At 35.3% G+C, this 22,588-nt stretch overlaps 1 protein-coding gene across 2 annotated transcripts in view; it reads left to right on the forward strand.

The window, feature by feature from the left end:
- B3GALT1 (beta-1,3-galactosyltransferase 1) overlaps positions 1–22,588 on the forward strand; it is a 211,963-nt gene that overhangs the window by 129,801 nt on the left and 59,574 nt on the right. Inside the window, exons 1-2 of one of the 2 annotated variants that reach the window (XM_040604886.1) lie at positions 18,920–18,970; positions 19,132–19,236. The gene's annotated coding sequence lies outside the window, so the exon portion shown is untranslated. Of the gene's footprint in view, positions 1–18,919; positions 18,971–19,131; positions 19,237–22,588 lie in introns of those variants that run through there. The other variant, XM_040604884.1, reaches the window with a different exon arrangement.

Consider the following 22,588-nt stretch of genomic DNA (forward strand, 5'->3'; position numbering starts at 1 on the left):
TCCTGGTCTAAAATACTGCTTAGTATTATCCATAAAGGTGGGTAGACTGTTCAGTTTATTCAGAAACAAGGATGACTGTCTCAAAGCAGGAAGCAGGAATTGAAACGGTTCTCTAACTGCCAAGATCAGTGCCAGAAAACTAAGATGTTATCTCCAGATTTTCTGACAAACCACCAACAGATTTGTATTTAACTCTACACCTGATGTTTGTTTGGTGACTGAGGCAAAAAAGTTCAACCACCTTCTCTCTGTTCAGTGTAGGAACATTATGGTTCAACAATGAAAAGGTCAGCATTTGGGAATTATCAGATAAGAAGTGAAAACTTGCTAGGTACTCCAGACACCAGTTTCTGTTACCCAGAGCTGCAAAGTTTTTACCTCGTTCTGTGCTGCGGTCAAAAAAGGTGATTGCTTCTCCTGCTCACTAACATTGCAGTAGTTCCAAGGATCAGTTAAAGTACATAAAATTGAAGCCGGTTTTGTGTTGGTTTTTTTTTTTTTTTCCTGGCTATACATACACTAAAAGCAGAGTTTATAGTTGCCTGTTCATACATTCTACATATATTGCAGAACCTGGTCTTGTAATGAACATTACATGCACTCTGTTTTCATGCACAAGCTATTCCACTAGAAGAAAGAAATTTTGATCACAGTCTTCTGAGACAGATGAAAAATAATTGAACAGTTTTTCAGGGATAGAATTCTAGTTTGCTAATAACATTATGCATCCTTCCAATTAAACAACAAATTCAACCAGCCCTAACCTATCACTCGCTGGTGTAACAGCCGGAAGAATGTACAATAAGATCTCAAGTAATACTGCTATTTCCTTCTTAAATAGTGTAGAGACATGTAACCCAAAGCACTAGACACAGAACACATTCATCTAGCAACAGAAATTATTTGTATCTTTAAAATGGCAAGCTATAAAAATAAAAAGCATAAGAATGGAAACATTTCAAAAAAGCCTTTTGGGGACTGGAATAAATGCTTCTGGAAGTTGAGAAGAAAATAGTTCTCAAGGACATGTAGTAAACTATCATTTATCACTCTCTCTAAATGTGTGATGTAGATGTATGGTTAATAATGCTCACAGTTTACTCTCAATAGCGTACCAGCTAGGGTCTGAAAGGAATACAGTCATTTGTAAAAACAGCATATGTTCTTGTGATATGTGGGAAGGAAAATCCTGTCAAAACCGTATTTTCACTTTAATGGATATAAACTGTGAGAAAACCCCTAAAATCTGACAGTTGTTGATAAGCACAGACAAATTTATAGACTCTTGCACATAATAAATATTTCGTAAGTTTCCAAAGGAATATTATTTTACTATTGATTCATTTTTTAAAAGCTCCAATTCCTGGATAGTTTTTACCAGTAAGACATTTTGGAAATAATTTCTAATGATAAACATTGTCATGGAAAACCGAGCATTTTTAGTTATATATGCACAGTGGTTTACAAACCCTAATTTGGTTCTGGTATGGTACCCTGATCAGGACGCTATGTAAGATACCGGGAAAATTATAATCAAGTAGATGGGATTTCTGCCTCAGTGAGCTTACATTCGTAATATGGCTCAAATAATGGAATACTTTTACTGTTTTGCTTTAAAATGTGGTTTTGTGTAATAAATACTAATACAAATCTTCCTAACTTCCAGAGTGATGTATTACAAAAACTTTATAAACAATGAGAAATCATTACAACACAGATGTGTACTCACTGGATTTACAGGTAACTAAGCAAAAGCCCAGAAGGTCTAAAGCAATTTCCTTACAACACAAAAGTTCTGATTTCCCTGCAATGGTCTCCAACCAATAAATTTCACCATATTTACTCTGTAGCACGTAAGTAGGATGTAATCACCTAGGATGGTTAAGGATCCACCAAGGATCCCTATTAGCAGCATGGTAATCCAGCAGCAACATTTACATCTCTAGCATGAAAGCCTCATTGCATCTGAAGTAGAATTTCCATCCTTGGAGATACCCAAAAGCTGTGTGGACATGGTCCTGGGCAAACAACTCCAGGTGGCCCTGCTTGAGAAGGGTGATTAGAACAAATGACCTCCAGAGGCCCTTCCAGCCTCAACCATTCTGTGATTCTGTGAAAATGGGAGCTGTAAGCCCATGTTGTTAAAGCACATTGAAACATGCAGCTACACACATTATTATTACCAGAAATCAATATATCATGCTATGTGGTACTTCAAAAATAAGCACCAAGGCCATGCTCTTGCCATTCATTAGCTGTGACTAGCCAGCCTGTCCCAGCTGTCTACAGTCTAACCTAGGATCCAGCAAACGCTTGGTGATATGCTTACCTTCAGATACATAAACAGTCCACCACAGTCAACCAGCACTTTTATATGCTTGAAGGCAAATATGCCCATTCATTTATATTAAATAAATGCTTTACATATGGTTGCCTTTAGTCAAGCAATATGGTGCTTAGAATTTATGATTTACTAGGCTTTATTACTCCTGTGAGCAGTATCTGTGTTTTGAACTCAGAACGTGTCATGTTAAAATAACACAAAACCAGTGAGAAGAAATCACATACCTACTCTGAGTCATTTCAAAGACAGCACATGATCTCTCAACAGTAAATTTGTGGAAATGATTAATAATTTACTTGCCATTCATAATTTAGTTGACAATTTTTGCCTTTTTTACTTACTAATGAAATGCCTATGAGCAGATCACAATTTTCTCATATTTATTATTCATTACAACTGTTTGCTGAATAATTTCTGCAAACAGTTCCTCTTTTGTAGCTCACTCCCATTGTGCATGTTTATTATTCAAAATTTAGTCTGTGAAACTAATTACCTAAGCCACATATTAGATTTTGTTCAGTGTTTGCCTGAACATTGTTCTCATAACCAGTATGTGTTCTCCAAATACCCTCTCCTTCGGTATAAAATTAAATTGTATTATTCTGAGAACACTCCTCCTGTGAAGTTTATTTGATAGAATGTTCATTAAAAGCAAACACCACGAAACAACTGAATTTTAAAATCTGTACAAATATTGGGGGATATTTTTTCTTCAGGACCAAGTAAGTCTACCAGCAAGAGGGCACAATCTCAGTTACTGAGCTGTTAGTAAATGATCAATCTCATTCTTCTCATAGTGACAAGGAACATTGTAGCATCAAAAGTAGATGCCTTTTTGTTTGCACATTCCTTGTACCATTTCCCCCAAGTAATCCAAGCATTGCTTAAAGCAATATGGCAATCATCTAAATGCTACAGTATTGCAGGGTAACCCTAAAACTGTTAGGGTTTTACTGGGAAGGAGACAAGTGAAAGGGAAATAAGACAAAATGAAAATGCACACACCACACACAGCCCCAGAAATTTCACGTAACTGACCTCCAAGTGTTTGTAGAGATTTCCCTCAAATGCCAAGAACTTTTTGATTCATTTTTCTGGTTCAATTTGATTTCAGATTTTTGATACTTCCATACAAAACATGCTCATGTTTTCAGACTTCTTTCAGTAACCATTAGGACCCAACAATTTTTTAAGACTGATTTAGCAGCTGGGACTTTAAGGAAAACACCAACTATTGTGAATATGTTATAAATATTAGGGACTTAGCACTGTTGAAAGGCAGTAGTTTTGCAAACTTCACAAATATAAGACAGCCTTTACAAATATGAGAGGTAAAATATTTGTCCAACTTCACACAACTACCCAGCAACACACATCAAACTACTGCTTAACAGAGTAACATTAAGAATTAGAATAGAAATAAGATTTAAGTGACACACAAACTACTAAAGGCCTTTCTGCAGAGGATGAATTATACAGACTCACCCATCAATAGTTATTAATTTCACCCGAACTCAGAAGCACTAATACTATTAACACTAGCAATTATTTGATTCAACATTCAATGACTTCTAGAATTAATAGTTCCACTGGATTCTAATTAAATCATTTAGAATTGGATTCTTCAGGAAAAAACTTTAGAAAATGCTACAACTACAAAACAATTTTGCTCCATTTCCACTAGTAGGTACTAAGACAAATCAGCCATATCTTTCTTTCAAAGAAAGATCTCACATTTTACTTATGGAATTGCTACTTATATTCCTTACCTGTGTGCTTTGATCTTTCTGGTGTTCTGGTGTTGCTTTTGTTTACAAAATAGGAATGGTGCAATGGGAAGAGTGCTTTAGAATGAAAAAGCGTTTGAAACACAAGTCTGATTTGGAATAGTTGAAAAATACAGTAATTAGGATGTATTTTAATTGGAAAAAATATTGGGAGGGAAGGGTTGGATTTTTTTTCTTGTCAAAAACTCTTTTGAGAGCTTTTTGTATTCCTTTTACAAATTTTACATATTCTCTAGCAGTTATCACTCCAATTTATTGCCCCCAATAACACGGATAATTATTCTAGGATCACCACTCCCCATAAGTCTCCTAAAGGTTAATGTTTTTTTCCAGCTAGAAATCTATTCACTGGTTACATTTCCAATTATCTTTTCAGAGGTATATTGCATGCAGATAATTGTGGATCTTTCTCCTTCCAGGTTAGGAGCTGAGATTTTCCCTTTATTATGCAGTATCTAGGTGTGGATGAATCCACAGACAATACTACATACAGCACTTCCATAGAGAAGTGTCATATATTTCATGTCACAGGGCTAGCTGGCTAGCCACAGTTAAGAAACTATATGCTGCTGGCTATATCATAAACTATTCCAAGCATTAGTTGCTGCATTTGCTGAAAATTCAAGATTTTTACAGCCCCATCAAGGAAGCTTGTTTGTCTAACAATGGGTGTTTTTAACTCAGCTTTAATGTTAGCTCTGAAGTCACAGCAATGCACCACAGCCAGAGCTGACCACAGCAAATTAGTTCTAGATCCTGCTGTCATTGGTTTTAGTGGTCATACCACATTTTTTAGGACACTGTGAATGCTAGTGAATCCTGTGACAAATTTCTGAGATGCTTTGAAGAGGCATATCACTGTTTCATTATTTAAGAAGAAAAAAAAAAAAAAAAAAGCTTTACTGAATAACTGTGTAAGGTCAAGAAATTTTTTCTTAAAGTACTGTAATGTGCTTACCCTTTAAACTAAAAGAAAAAAACCCAAAACCAGACTTCCAGGGCAAACATAGTTATTCGGTCGCAAGATGTCACAATTTGCATCTCCTTCCCAAAGAAATGATACACTGTGTACCTGATGGCCCACTAACTTAGATTTCTTCAGGTGCATTTGCTGACCACTTCATGTCATCAGGCAGTGGAGATAAAAACATACTAAAAACTAAATCCATACTCTGGGATTCATTCCTTTGTTCCCATTTATGGTTCCCTTTAGAAATATAGGAGTTAGCTGTGAAAACTGACACTAATATCTTTAAAATAAATTTTAGTGGTCCAGTGAATTAAACATACTTGAGGTGCTGCCAGAATAGCTTTATTAGGACAATCTAAATCTGTCAGTAGTCCTTCAAAATCCTTTTAGCAAGCCTGCAATAACACTGCCATAGAGACATAGATAAGTGGCACTGATTATAGAAAGAAAATTCGACCAAGCTTACTTCTAACTGCTGGCAAAGAATACACACAGATACATGTGCATACTTCACTAGAAGAAAGAAGAATTATATTTTATTTATTAAGAATCTCAAAGACAATTTGGGATTTTAATCTCACAGGACAGAATTATTTTTCCTTGGGTTATCAAAACACAGAATAATTTTGCAACCAGTTACATTTTCAATTTTGCAGTCTTCTGTTCTCAGCATGAAAGCAAGCTTCCATGAACTCAAAACAATTTAATAATATCTAACTAGCTGACACTGCTGCAGGTTTATAATTGTGTGTCACCTTGCAACACCACATTGTCTAAATGACTTCTTTTTTCTTTCAGCAATCTACTGAATAATTCCAAACACTGCTGATGAAGGATTACTTCAACACAAATATTTCTTAATAAAATATCATACAGAAAATAAAATTTCTTATTCAGATATAGACAACATTTGCTGAAAGACATTTAATATTAATTTAGATCCTTCTTGCTGACAGCTGCTCAGCAGGACAGAATCTCTTCAATTGATTAGAGTCTTGAGGCAGCCTCATGATAGTTGTTACTGAGAAAGAGTCAGGGTTCTCCCTCTTTTTCACACTCAGTTATGGGTGTATCTAAATGTGCAAGGAGGTTTCCTTTTTGTTCTATATATTTATTAAGAGTATTATATTCTTATAAAAGCTGACTAAGGTTGAATACAAAACAAAGAAGTAAAGTTTCATAAAACTAAGGAGTTGCATAAAATTGAAAAATAGTAGAAATTTTGAATGATGGACTGAAAGACAATGTTAATAGAACAGTTGCTTGAGGATGCAGTTTGGCATGATTTTCTGATTTATTTTCTATACTGCTGTCTCCATTTAGCTGCAATAAACCACAAATTATCAATCTGCCATTTAAAGAATAAGAGAAAACTGTTCATTTCACTTAACCCTTGAGGTTTCTCCAGTCATTGCTTCCTACTGATATTTAATGCTTAGAACATCCTTTGTACTTATTTAATGTAGTCCCTTCCCTTGGTGACCTAAAGTTGAATGAATCAAGCCTAGAAGATGGCAAAGGTCATATGAGATACAAATGAACACAACAATTAGCTGCTCAGATTCCCCAAAATAATTGATCTTTTTTTCTAAAAAAAAAAAAAGGTAACTTTGAAGTATTTCCATCCACCCTCTGTACCCACCTATTAATAACAAAATATCAGGTTCTAAGGAGATATGGCTCAATTTACCTGCAGAGTACTGAACAATCTGTTCATGGCCATGGTCATGCCTCCCTGTGGTATTGTGGCTTATAATGAAGTGTAGGGTGCAGCCGCATTCCTGATGGTTGTGGGACACTTTCAAAGACTAATTAGATATGTATTATGAATATTTCTAAAAAGCAAAACCACACACAAAACTAGTTTGTTCACTTTTACCTCCTGGATCAGATTTGTCTTCTGTTGGATCACAGCTGACCATATATATATACATATGGTCCCCTAAACAGTGCATAGAAAATTCTTCATTCTGTTCTTGACACTCATCCTCTGGGAGACCAATTTAGGTTAATATAATATCTTGGGTATATGGCTTTATGTCCCTAAATGTCCATGTCTTTAATCTAATACTCTGTTCAGCTGGGGAAAAAAAAAAAAAAAACCAAAAAACAAACAAACAAAAAAACACCCAACCCAACATACTGGCTGTGAATTTATTCAGTGCGTGATCTTCATCCTCTCCCATTTTATACATAAAAGCTGAGCAACATAGCTTAGTTTGCTGCCATAAACACAGATTCCATCTAAGTGGATTTGGATAAGACAAAATGTGAATCCTGACCTGAACTGACAGCATTTTTAACTAACCACACATGTACACAGGATTTAGGATGTTAATTAGGTGTCATACTGCAACGCTTAACTGATAATTCCACAATCAATGAACTTCAGTGAAAAGCTGGCTTAAGAAGTTCCTGACCTTCCTTTCTAGCACCATAACTGCTTGTGAAATTCTGCTATAAGCCATGCCATAAACTGATGTGAGTTAAAAATAACTCTCCAGAAAACTGTTTTCCCACATTAGTGTGCCTATGGCATAATAATGTATAGTTCAACCCATACCATTGAGAGAGCTATTTTTCACCACATGAAGGCAGGACTACATGGTCAGGGGTGGTTAAACCAGTCTCAGCAGCAAAGCCACCGTGCCCTGACTTTTAACTCCCAGAGCAGGCTTGTCCACGTTATTACCTTGTAAGAGAAGCTCTTGGCTCTGGATTTCCAAATTTTCAAAACTGGGCTGCTCACATTACTTTTTTTTTTTCTCCAAAACAGATGTATTCATAAACTCCACCCTCTTCCCAGATAACACTGTAGGTAGTTATCTCTGAAAACACGTCTAATATAATGACATTAAAGAAGATGCCCATTTGAAAATCTGGCCTTAAAAGAACGACACAAAAAAAGTCAATTTACTCAGGAATTCCCAGCTTCTACTATCAATTCACTTTTTTAGTAAAGATGTGTTGAAGATCTCACCAGAGAATTCTGAAATGTGTCATTAGGTCAATCCAGTATATCTCACTGTGGACCTGAAAAACTGATAAACTGGCACGGGCTGCATTGTGTAGATCCCAAGCACATGCATTTTGCAAGCAACAGGAGTAAAAATGCCAACAGGGGTTTTAAGCTCAAGAACAAAGATTGTGAGAAAGATTTAAACTTTATTTAAATAAGACTACTTATTTTATGGACATAAGAGGGAAAATGAAACATAATTAAACATATGTCTTGCTAATTCCTACTTATCTGTGAAATATTACACATCAGCATTTTTTAAATTTAAAAAGAAAATCTTGTCACTGCAGTGCACAGGAAAGATGATGTTCAGAGGATGAAAGCCAGCTGTGTAGAGAATGACCTTGATGTTTGCAAACTCACTTTCCTTTGTTACGGAAATTGAAAGGAGGCCCAGGTCTTATGCTAAAGAAAGTAGAATGGAGAACTGCATTTTCTTCTCAGATCTGCCACTGATTCCTGCATGATCCCAGGCAAATGGCTTCAGTCAAAACTCTCACAAGCAGCTGCTGTGTATTCTGAGCACTCAGTCAGACACACAAAGGAATAAGTTTGCAGAAGTTTTAAGAATTCATAGCTACAAGTGAAGTGAATTGACTTCTTTTACAAACTCCAGGTCTAGACATACACTAAAAACTATGTACTTTCAGAAATAAGGTAATGATCATTTTGCATTAGACACCCAAACTGGTCTGTGCTTTGAGGATATATTAATGAGTTATAGTACAACATTGTAAAACAGAGATAATAATAACCGCTCATTTCACAAGAGTATTATAAAATAGAGACACTAACATCTGTGAACTCTGAGATATTGTAGTTTCAATGGAGCCCATCACTCTTATGAGGAAATCAATAGTGTAGTGTTCAGAGAAAGATTTGAATGTTGCAGGAGGCAAGGGGGCCACACACTGAATGAAGCACATTCTTAAATGACGTATTGAAAAACTGCCTGTTAAATGAGTACTATCCATCTTGTGACCTGAATAAGGCAGGCAGGGAATGAGTTGGAGAAGAATAGTATGCTCTCACATAATTAAAGGCTCTATCGTAATCCAAACCCACATTTCAGCCCAAATACTTTAAAAGTTTGGCTAAGCTCCTAGCAACTGTTATAATGCAAACTCTTACAATGCAAAGTTCTGGGAAGCTTAAATATCATCTTGTTTCCTGTGTCACATCTAACATACGCTTATTTGCAAAGTCCTCGTGAAACTAATGAAACACCTGGCAAACTAACAGAAGAACAATTTGGAATAGTGTTCCAATGCTGGAAGATCAACTCTTTCAAAAGGCTTTGTTTTATGTTGTAAGAACTTTAAGACAGAAATTCTCCTTGGAAAGAGTAAGGTTCTTAGCTATTTTAATGCAAGACAATAATTAGGAATGCGACAAAATCTTATTTTGACAGGATCTGTTAATGAATTGAATCTCCTTATAAACACTCAGATTATGATTTCAGAGTCAGTGCCATTTAGTTAGCATTGAAGTACATGTACTGTAGCTACATTTCATTACAGTCTCAGATTCCTATCTATTATCTGACAGATTATAGCTACTACTTGGCATTCAGCTTCCAAAAAATAGGAAGTGAAAACTTCAATATGAATAACAATCAGCAATACAGCATGCTGTTACACAAAACAAGCCTACAATAAATGCTAGATCGCAAACATAAAAAATTAGTCACCAAATCATTATAAAAATATGAAAGCCAAAGAATACCCTAAACTAAGGTTTTCTCTTCTTTCTCCAATGGTGTTTTGTGTTTTCTCTTTTAGATTTTGATCTTACATTTCAGTCCTACAGATTACACGCTTGTGTGGCAGTGCTCATGAGACCCTAATAACACAGATACATCTAAAGAATCATTTTCAGATACGTATTTCTAAGGATAAACCTGAGCACTGCATCCGTACTGATGCTGTACACTATATACTGCTACATACTGTACTGGTGTCAGACTTTGTGATGCTGTAGGGTTATTGCCTCCATTTCTAAATTTGAAGAATGCTGTGGATTCAACTGGTATTAAAAACAGGGACAGCGATGTTTGCAATTAAAAAGTATTATTGCAGTTGAGTTATTCTTACTTCCAATTTAACATACATATATTTTTCCAAATTTCAGAGACCTCTCCCCCAATCCTTCAAACACTCTTTATTTTGTCCACACAAGGACCAGTAGGGGGGAGGGGGAAAGTATGAACAATGCATAGTAAAGCCTGCTAAATTTCTTCTCATTTAAAACTGTGCTTTAAGCTAAGTTTCCTAAATACCTTTAAGATATAGTTTGTTAAGTGAAATAATAATTGAACCACACCACAGTAAAGATAACTAAAAAGAAAGGCCAGTGTTCCCAGACATATGCTTAGATAATAGGTAATGCTTCTGCATCCCATAGAAATAGCACAGATATATCTTCAAAAGCAACATATTTAGCTGTTTCACTGCCCCAAGAGACTCTCCTCATCTGTGCCACTACTAGCAAACAGAACATATAGACATTAAGTTTTCTTTTCCTTATTTTGTTCTCTGTCCTCTATTCATGCCAATGATTTTCACAAATCATGCATGGGATCGTTAGGAAATCTATCATTCTTTCAAAATCAGCTGAATTTACCAGCCAAAAATTATGGTTAAATAGTTTTTAGGCATGCAATTAAAAGCTAAAAAGAGATAGATTACATGACTGCATAAGACTCATTTCTTTGAAAAGGTAGATAAAAATTGAAGGCTGAATTCCACTGTTGTGCATAATTGTTGGGAATAAATTTGAGGAAAAACTATGGGACCAGTTCTTTATGCAACAAAAGCAATTGTGACAGAGTGAGAGAGAGGTACAGACTGCCAAATGGAAAGGAACAGTTTTGTAGGAAAGGAAGTTACATTTTCAAACTTATTAAAATGTATTATGAACAACCATAATGCACAGAAATAAACACATTGGCAAAGGGTCCTTCAGTTGACTGGCAATTCCTAGTTTTAAAAGCACCAGCTGCTAAACCTGGTATAGTTTCAAAGCAAGTGTAAAAAGGTAAGTGACAAATGTGCATGAGTATGAAAGCCATGTACTGAAATTGTACGTTCCAGGCAGATTTCAGGTTTTTAATGGGCCTAAGTTTACTGCTGCATATATAGAACAATTTGAAAAAGATTTATAGGGGCAGAAGGTGGGAAGATTGAACAAAGGTGGACAGTTAACTCAGCTCATTTGACTTAAAGAGCCAAAAGCTAACTTCTTCACATGCAACACTAGGGCTAAAATCAAGCACAGCTCAGTAATATGAATATTGTGACTTAGCCTGTGTACACAAAAGCCTTTTACTTTCATCTATTGAAATGACTGCCTTTGCTGACAAGATTACACTCCTGTGCATTGAAAGTGAATACAAGATTAGACCGAGCTATTCTTTACTTAGGACATTTCCCTGTTCAGGGCTTCTGACCCAGAATTTTGCATTTTAATTTAGTTATCCATTGACTATATTGTTATTTTACAACCAGAAAATCAGTGAGCACTGCAGTTCAACTAAAAGTCCGGAGTCATTTCATTGGTTCTTTGAACAGGTCATAACTACAACACACATCAATAGTATTGTAAGACAAAATTCTATAGGATTTCACTTAACATTCTGGAAAAAGAAATAAGAAAGTATGAATACACAACAAGTGATCTAGTGCCAATAAAGATCTGATTGTTACCACTTAAAGGCATGCTGATTTACCTCACAGTTGGGGATTTGTTTGCTGGCTTTTCTCCATCCTCTCATATGACACCATCTATTTTTAATGTGACACATTTACATTTTAAAATAACCCAGGGACCCAGCTTTACTTGTATATCTTGCTAAATGTGAATAAAATTCAAACTGAAAGCATCAATTTTTCCACTGACACCCAAGATATTTATTCTTTTCCCTGTCTTCTCCATAACCTTTTATTTGGATTTATAAACCTTGTAGTTTGTCTGGTGTAACAGACTGTATTGTCACCATAATCTGTGCTTCTGTTAAAAATATCACAATATTATAAGAGGTATTTATCTTAGGCTTTTAGGTCCTTCAATCAAAAGTGTTTATAAGGAAGTCTTGATCTCCTTTGGTTGTATGTTGAAACTGCACTTCTAGGTGTTACAGGGCTTTAAGATTTTTTTAAAGGCCCAAATACCTAAAATTATGAAAAAAAAAATCATGCATAAACAACATTAACAGGGAGCATCAGAGACTGACAGACCACTTTAAAACAGTAACCTGAGGTAGGTGTTAAGTCCAGCCTCATACTGAAATTGTCGTCACAGACTCTGCTCAACTTCCTGTTATAATTAATTAAAGATCTAGTTAAGATGATCCTAAGTCAGGAAACTGGAGAAATTATGGAATGCGAAAGCTTGAAAAATAAGAGCATTGCCAGTAAGGAAGGTAAGTGAGCAAAACCCATAGAGGGACTGTACTGTGAGAGATTTACGAGTAAGAGCAGGAATTAGGCACTAAAGAGCAGGGCTAATAAGCAAGCCATGAGACAAGGGAGAGGTGCAATAATATGCAGTGTCAGTAAAAACAAAAGCAACTTGCTGAGTATCCTAGAGCAATTAGTGTGATTTGCTCCCATGCGAGATGGGCAGGCAGCTATTGGTCAGGCTGAGACCAGCCTACAATCCTGGCAAACCGTTATGGCCAGGTAGTGGGCTGCAGCTTGAAAAAAAAGACAACGTAAATGTCTAGCTGAATTCTATAAACATAGGACAATTTCCATACACAAGTATAACATGAACACTTACAATACATGAGACACTGCTGCAGACTGAATGTAATAAGTGGCCTGATTAGATCACTTGAGAACTTTGAGTTGCCAATGATCTCAGCCCATTTTTACTTTCTGGTTTTTAGCCTTGCTGAGACAAATTTTAATGAGATGCATATATTTCTCCTTACAGGTAGATATATTGCATTAAATAAGCAGCATCTTACATGTGTGAAAGCAAATGCACATGGCTGTAGAGTTCATTTTATATGCCATAGCAGAAAAAGTGTCTGCAATGCCTGTGTGAACCCATCAGCACAAAGGTAGACATAGTGAAGAGTAATGGTGTATTAAGCTTCATCTGCAGCTGAAAACTCTGTCAATTGCCAGAAAAGGGGGAGAGGGACATGGGAAATAACAGACAGGCAATAGATATAAAGAGACAGAAGTTTAATAGCAAGTATACCAGAAAAAAGGGTATGAAAACCATTTGATACAGGTGAAAGATGTCAGCTTATTGCTTTTTATTTATAGGCCTGCACAGATGTGTATAGTGCTTTGTCATACAAAAAATAAATTGACGCAGATAGCTCAAGGAGTAGAGATGTGAAATCAGAATTGGCGTGAAGAGAATATTAGAATGTACTAAATTATTGAGGAATAGAAACTGCTTTATCCTCTGGTCATCACAATAAATATGTAATAGATTATTCTGAAGAAATATTAAGTATCTTGCTAATGAGGCCTGTGGTGTCATTGTACAACATAGGGTACTCAGATAGGAATTGATGATAAGCAGATAAGACCTCAGTCAAAAAAAAATATGTAAGACTACAAAATACATAATAGCAAAAGCCACACCATGCACAGACATATTCAAAGAGGTGTGATATCCTAAGCAGAAATTATTTCCTGAATGGAAGTCCTCTCAAAGACCAACCTTTGCTACAAACTACAGAAAAGTTACAACACAGAACTTCTTGTGAAGTCCAGAAAAAGCACCAGTTAATTTCTGCTCCCAAAATATACCATAAAGGTATCAGAGCCCAGAAACGTTGCTTCAGAACACATCTTTCAGATTTATACACACTGAATTGTTCGAAGTGATGCAAGACTTTTTTTACTTGCTTCATTAATACTTGAATTCCAGAAGGGAAGTGAATGAGGGAAGGACTCAGTGACTCAAGAGCAATTGAAGGGATTTATGGAGAGTTAGATCTAGAATAAAGCTCAGCTGGCACCAGTTTCTTTACATTCTGACCCAAAAATTCAAGTGCATTGTGCTAGTTATGATTGCTTGCCAGCAACTGCCATTTGGGATGCCACCACAATCTTCTCTGTAGAAAGGAAGTAAGTACTGTAAAGCTAAAGTAACAGAATGGATTTGATTAGTTTTCTCTGAAGTTAATTATAGCACCTTTGTTCTTCTGTAAAATGAGCACAAGACTTGTAGAAGGATAACAAATACATGTATTGTACTGTACATATAAATTCTCATTCATATGGGATAAGTCACTGTAGCAATGTTTTGATGTTAACAAACATTCTCAGTTCAATACAGATAAAAATATTGTGTTTCCACCTTTAATATAAAATGAATGAACTATTAGTTGTGTAAACAACTTTTGACTTTCATTTCTAGTACTGCAGAAGCAGCAACAGTGGTTTTTCTTTCACACATTTGAGATGTATAAAGATAGACAAACTCTTCAAAAACTCCCCACTGTTTTTAATTATTTTCTAATAAAAAAAAAACTTAAGAATTTTTTTTTTTAACACATAGCAGAGCTTATTTTTATTTCCAGAACTGTGAAATAGTAATGGTTTCTTACTTAGTATTTGATAGAAGGGTAAGTGTTATTTAAAACTCTAAATGATTTTGAATTTTGAAAGTATTTGATTCAATTTCACAAAGCAGCAAAACAATGTTTTAGATTGGATGCTGCTGGAAAACAGACAACTTGAGAATATTTCTAGTGGGAACTGTTCCAGCTGAGAGAAAGAATAAAATGCATTTTCCCAAAGGACAAGGAGTTACTTTTACCTGTCTTTCTTCTTGTTTTTAAGTGCTTTCACTTTTTTTCTTTTAATGAAAGTGCTATGGCAGAGAATTCATGTTTTAGTTGAACACAGAGCAAGAAGCAGCAAGCTGAATTATATACTCAATACAAATCTCATACAATAATGATGAAATAGGTGTAAAATGACTGTAACCAAAGCAGACGCTTTATGAAGTAATGTCTCCTCTAAATTCAGGATGTGTAGGCAATATAGAGAAAATGAAAGTGCATTAAAAAAGATGAAATTGTAGACTAGACTGGCTGAAAGTTTTAATGAGATTGTAAAATATTATGATAAGCCTCTGTTTAAAATATACTCGGCCTTTGTCACTGCAGTATAAAGCAGATAAAACCTTAGCGAGACATCAGGGAACATAATTAGAAGTCAATCTGGCATGGAATTAACAGTGCTCAACAAACATAAGAAGCCAGTTCTGTGTCCCTGGCCTCTGACGAGAAGTTCTGCTGACTTCAACACTATGAAAAAATAACTCAAATAATTATGGATGGGACTGGACCTTGGTCATTATTTAATCTAAATACAGTAGAGCTTCTGTTTAGTAAAGGTGGCACAAACTGCAATGAAGAGGTATTAAACAAAGAGGTCAAAAGTCTGCTGCTACAAACTAAAGAAGCAACCACTTAATCTCAGGCAGCATAAAGATGCCCTACCTACAAAATATAGCAGTCATTACAAAATAAATGGGTATTTATAGTCAAATTTATCATCCTTATGTTGTTTTATACCAACAGAGAGACACAAGACTCTTTATTAGATTAGGTTGGCTTTAGCTATTTTTTTTCTTGACTCTAAGATGATATTTTAATAGAGATATTTCACGAAAGGTTTAAGGTTTAGAACTGGGTAAATTCCATTCAGCTTTGCAAAGATAAAATTTGCATAATAGGGCTGCAATTCAAGATCATCTAGGAATAAAATTTCTCCTGAAATATCTGACATTTCCAAATGGAAATACCAATACCATCAGAACAAATCAACACTTCAGATTCAGTTCTAGGTTTACAGAAACAGCTATAAAAAATAAGAATGACAAAATGTTTCATTCTAAAAAATGGAAGTTTTAAGCATAGCCAGTGGTTTCTAGTTCTTCATCAACCATTCATCAGTCTTTAGCTTCAAGTACAAGAAGTATGATAGTGGTCATAATGTTTTTGCGTTTGCTTAAAAATTGTCATAACGTTTTTCTGTTTGCTTAAAATTTTTAGTAGTGAAGCTTACTGAACTACTCTAGCTTGTTTAAATGCATGGCAAAAGTCAAGCATTGGAATGTCTATTTTCCATTGCAAGGGCAGACAATGATATATGATCCTATACCTTACCCTTCAGATAGTCAAAGGAATAATGTAGCACAAATGCCTGTGAAAGATAGCTGGCATGAAGCAAGTCATACACCAGACATCATCTTCTGCAGTGACAAATTCTTTAGTGATCTGGATGTCGGGGGGGGGGGGGAGAGAACTGGGGATAATGAATGTGCCCTAAACATTATCTTCGTCACTCTAATGAGTTATTTAGTTACATATCCCTCTCCTATTGATAAGTAGGAGGATATTTCATGGTAGCCATTCTGCAGAACATTCATCATCACAAAATCAGGTTCTTTACACAAGCTAGTCTGCTTACCACCTTCTTATTTGCGCATGTGCTCAGTATCTTCTATTTGTGCTTGTCTGAAGAAGTTCTATATATAAAAATTTCAAAAGTATCCAAAGAAAATCAACATCATTATTATACTGCTAAAATGGTTGCCAAGAGTCAGAAGAAAGTATTACCAGACATTCAGAACTGGGCATTATTAAAATTATTTCATTCACAGGTGGTCATATACTAACCACATACAGACAACCACGTGCTTTTATTCCTGTTTCTGTCACTTCAAAAATATTCTAAAAAATGTCTCCAGACTCCCCATCCTATTTCTTCTTCAATATTCTAGAAATAATTTTGGATGCTGCCCCACTTTCCCCTCTCCTAGCAAAAAGCTTGAAATTGCATGCTTTACTGAAAGTTTCCTGATTACTCACAGTAATTTTTCATGTGACTATTTAGTGTGAAATTAAAAAAAAAAAAAAAAAGGAAAAAGAGAAAGTTTATTTACAAGTGTAGAAGGAACTGTTAAATTCATAAGGACAAATAAGGACCTTCTAGTATACTGAAAGTGTCCATTTTCTTTATAGAAGATGAGATTCATATTCATGTCTAAACATGGACATACAGAATTCTCTAAGTCCCAGTGGAAAAAAAAAATTAATAGCAATTGTATTAATGTTTCTGCAACTGAAAAGAAATTAATGAAAAAAACCCTAGTATATTTACATCTACATAAATAAAGCTGTGCTGAAACTGAATTCAGATTGCTAATATTTTCTAATTAAAGGAAACTGAACAATGATTTCTTTTCCACTTCAGTTATGAAACCAAGCCAAACCCTCTTCCTTCCTATTTACCCAGCCACACCCCTTCTGAACTATTTGCCTGATTCATAGGCTACATACCAATTCAAGAAAGATTTGTTTACAGGTAGGAGGAGGACATGATGAGTTTTGAACAGGACTTGTTTACAGCTGGACTGTAACCCAGCCTCTAGCACTCATCATAGCAAGCATCGCAATGCTCACCTTGAACAAGATAATATAGGGAAGGTAATCTACAATCAGCTAACAAAATTAGATAATGCTGGTTTATTTCCACATTAAACTCTAAATTGCATTTAATAGATTGAGGGATAAAGTCTAACCAATGTTTTTCATATAAAGACAAAACACCGTATTTGGTTTATGTTTTATTACAGAAGTAGCTAGCCTAACCCCTAAACTGAATATTTTTAATTAGAATACTGTTTTGAAAAATTAAGGAAAATTGTGAATTTTAAACTCAAACTATTCATAGGAAGATTTTAAAAGGAACCGGGATAAAATCTGACAGAAAGCCAATTCCAAGATATTTGAGATACAGACTTCTTCATACTTTTGCCTTTGCTGCACCAAAATATAGCGGCTATTCATACAGTACCTCTGCGCAAGAAAACTTCCTGATACAAATTCAACAAGAATTAAAGCAATTACATATTCTGACTTCTATTGCTTCATTTCTCAAATGTTTTGAATACAAGCATGATTTCTATTTGTATTCTATGATTTTGAAAGTCCACTAATTGCAAGACATTGTAAAATAAATGTAAATTGTCTGGATGGGCACCATCCAATTTCTAATGGACAGGTGTTCATACGAAAATTCAACAGCATCAGCAACAAGCTGGCAGTTACCAGTGGGGTGAGGGGTGTTAAGAAATTATTTGGCTCACAGCTGAACTTCCTATTTAACCACAGGGATGATCAAATTAAGTCAAGGTCAAGTATGTGACAGAACAGCTGCGCCATGCAACAGATAAGGACTGCTGGTATATATAGTAAATTTGTTTTGATTTTCTAATCTGCCTTTCATGTATTGCAATTTAAGGCTGTTACAGGAAGGAAAGTGGCCTCCTGCACTCTCAGCCTTTACTTTGGAGTCTCCAGGTTCAGCTCACTCCCAGGCTGCTCGAAGCCTTTGTGGTGGAGCAGCCCTCTAGCACTCACTGTGTCACTTCAATACCCCACCTCTGTCTACAAGGAAAGCTTTACAGCTGTCCAATATGACACAATATTCTTCCCCCCAGCCCGAATAAAAGAGGTGATTAAATCCCCCTAACAGAATGAAATGTAGACTGGTGGTGAGGTTCTTGCCTGCAGAAAATTTTACTCTCAGATGTAGCCCACCTAGAACTCTTATTAACCACTATAAATATATGGTTTCAACATAGAGTGGTTTTGGGCCATGTAATGTTTTGGCTTCATAATCTATGATTTTCCTGTTTCAGTAAATGAAAATACATGATTTATGGCAGTTAATGCACAGGTACTGAAAACAGCGGCTGTAATTTTTTGGTACCCATCTGTCCTCCTCTTACACCATCTGTTTCTTTCACTCATTGCACTGGAATCCTGCTTTGCAAAATGGAATCTGAACTCTTTCATGTAGCACAGTGTAAGTTACCTAGTTACCCAGCTGAAAGACATTTTCAAAATAAATCTTTCTCCTTGTACTCTGTAGAAGGCAACAGACATCAATTTTGTTGTTAATATATGTCTGAGAAGTCCTTAATTCAACAAAATATATAACTGTCAGTAAATTTCCTCTGATTTCAGATTGTGCGCTTCAAAATAATACCATAAAAGCTCATCATTTTAATCAATTATTGATTACACTTTGGGGACTTCCCACCAATTCCACTTGATGCTGCTTTTAAAATGGTAAGTACCTACATAACTGTATGATATTATAAACTGGTTTAGATTTTTATAGCTAATACAACAGTATAAATGCACAGTATTATATGATTTAATTGGATAGTATAATTTTGATTAAACTGTGTTGACTGACTTTTTTAGAATTAACAGTTCTTTGGTCTGTTAATGATCAAAGGTTTTGATTTGACTCTTTACACTAAATGTAAGTGTTTAACAGGCAAAGAAAACCTAAGAAAGCCCTCCCCCCTTTACAATTCAAGATGGAAGATAAAAGCTGAAACTAATTTTTTGAGAAATTTTGTGTAACACAAATATAAAAGCCACTACTGTGTAAGTGAGATCATTCAATGGTTGAGAAAGGGGGAGTATGTTGTTGCTCTGTAAAAGGGCTCACAGTTTATAACTTTGTCACTATTCATGGTGTCTCTTTTCTATACTAACACAGTATCTAAAATACCTACATGCCTTAAGTACTTTGGTTTATGCATTTACAACTTCATTATTAGCATCCTATTAAAAGGCTTACATTTTATTTGCAGCTGCAAAGAACTTTTGGCTGATAGTGAATTTATACAGAATAGAACATACAAGAATACTAGCATACAGAATACAGGTCACAGGAACATGCATTTAAACATACAACTTTGTGACTAGAGTAATAGAAACTCTACTCATCGCTTTTTTTTTTAATACCACATGTAATTTTACCAAAATTTCAGTAGCATAACTGCCTGTAAGAATTTTATGGAGTCAAAAGCAGTAAATTACTTGACTTCTTGAGAAACAGAAGCAGTGTGTATAAGGGAATTTTAAAATATGTAGTAAGATCTTAAGATGGAAATTAAATATTTTTCCAAGATGAAAAATTGAAATGTGCTGGTAATAGCACTTTATAAAATGGAATTTTCATGTTAGAGATCCATCATAGTAAAGCAGATGACTAAAAAAAAACTCCAAGGATTGCAATTCTTTTAATCTTTATGTGTACATTTAAATACACATAGCCCATTTCTTCTCTGTATGGCAGAGTTTTAAGTACTTACAAATGAAAGCAAAAAAAATGGCTGATATTAATCATACAGAAAAAAATAAAGTCTATATTACTCCTGTGTTCTTTTAAAAAGCATTAATAATAAAGTATTTGCATAAAGTTAAAGCAAGAAAACACTTATATGTGAAAAAACATGCATCTTTCTGACATCTGCAAGCTACTTCTCTTGATCTGCTCTATAAATAGAAACTAATTATGGAGAGAATAAAAACAAGACAATGCCCTAGAAAATAAAAGAGACTGTCTTTTTAAAATATACTCAAAATAGCATGAGTAAATCTGTACCATACAGATGCACGACCATTAAACACATTTGAATTCTAAATCTCTTTCAGTCTTGTCTTCCTCCTTTTATAAGCAATGGTCAAACTTCCACTAACTTCATTCAAAGGCAGAATCAGCCTTGACACATTCTTCCTCTAGTAATATTTTCCGGCCTACAGAGTATCAGTATTAACTGTGAATGTCAGAAAAACTGTACAGGATCTAGTGAAAAAAAGTATTGAGTCCTCTGAATGAATGCCTGAGCTCTGACTTTTAAGTGAAGGCAGAGATCAGCAAGTCAGCTGCTGTTCATATTGCTTTCTTACTCATAATCAAAAACCAAAGGCTTGGGGAGTGCTTAGTAACATAATCCATTCCTTCCCAGGAATTTGATATAAGTTTTCTTTTAAAATAACTTTCTTCTCCTGCTCTGGTTATAAATATAACTTCAGAAGAAAGTATGATCCAAGGCTAAATTCCAAATCCAAAAGCTGACATAATATAGGGGTCAGCAGTGAGGTTGAAATTTCAAATTAATATGCTGAGTCAATCCTGTCAAGTTGGGTGTTAGGGCTTCTCAATTTCAAAGGGTGCTTCAGCTGCTGTCTTTGGACAGTAACGTTTCCCAGACTCACTGCAGAAGTGCGTCTCAAGCGGTTTCTTAGAGCAAATAGCAACCTCTTTATCTGTCAACAAAAAGGAGACTGACAAAAGGATAAAATCACCCACTCAGAGCTGGAGAGCACCATTAGAGGGACTGAAACGGAACCAAGTGCGGAAAGTTATCTTCCTTGGGAGCTGGGGGGAGGAGGTGGCTGGATGGAGCCACAGAGCTCAGCCAAGTTAAAAGTTGCATACTGGATTTTACAAAATTAAAATTAAGCATGGCCTTTCTTTTTACATGTCTGCACTGAGAAGGGAGATTAAGATGCCAGAAATTATTATCCTTCCCAGGCAGAGTCACTCAGGAATCTGATCCATATGATTGCAGATAATTGATTCACCAGGATACAGCACCAAGGCACAATTCACATAGTTTTAGCACCACGCAACAACACAGCCAAAAAAAAAAAAATCATTGTCCCATTAGAACAGTGTACAAACTGGCAATCTGCTATGCTGCTTTACAAAATCATCATGGGAGGAAATATCTTTAGGTTTGCCTTAACCTACCATCTGTCCACACAAAAAGTCACAATGCATTCATTTACATACAACATTTTGCCAGCCAGTAGCAGTCGTTAAGCATTATTTCTCTCCCCTACCCTTCACTTTAAAAGGGACTATTCTATATGCCTTCAGTCATGGCATATACATTTTCTGTGAAGAAAATAAATCAAAGCAACTGGACATGTATCAGTGTGCTAAAAAGCACAGTCTAGACCAGTCCTAGTCTGTGCCTTCAGAGACCTATTTCAAACCAGCTGGACATTAACCTAAATAGCATTTACTTGAGTTTCAAATAAATTACACATCCTTAGTCCTAACTTCCTGTTTTAGAGTGGAACAACATTTTAATCTATCCTAAAGCGAGGACAAAATTAATCATGTAAGTCTAAGTGGTTGCACTGGGCATGCTAAATGAGGAATGGGCATAATCATTTAAAGCAAAAGCAATTAGATCACAGGGAATGCATTTAAATAGTTACAGCAGCAATTATTTCATTTCCAGCTACTTGAGACCATAACACCATAACCTGAAAATTTAGTCAATGACTTTTTGTTTGTAGACAAGTGCTAAACTACAGGATTTTAGTTTTCCATGGTTAACTGATCAGATCACACTTTTCATTCATTCTTGTTTGTTAGATTTTATTGTTAATGCAGAAAATCTACATAATACTAAAAGCTAAAAGTACAGTGTCAAATAAATGGAACTTAATATAGAAATAAGAGGGCCTGTTGCATTTTTCAGTAATTTTTCATATTTAATTAACTGAAAAACTCACTTCTGAATTTTAATTCACTAACAAATAACTTCATTAACCCAAAATTACAATTGCCTGTGGTGTTTCACGTCCTTCCAGAAGGCTGACTTCA

Source organism: Falco naumanni, chromosome 8 (genome assembly GCF_017639655.2).
Source record: "Falco naumanni isolate bFalNau1 chromosome 8, bFalNau1.pat, whole genome shotgun sequence".
Classification (NCBI taxonomy): Eukaryota; Metazoa; Chordata; class Aves; order Falconiformes; family Falconidae; genus Falco; species Falco naumanni.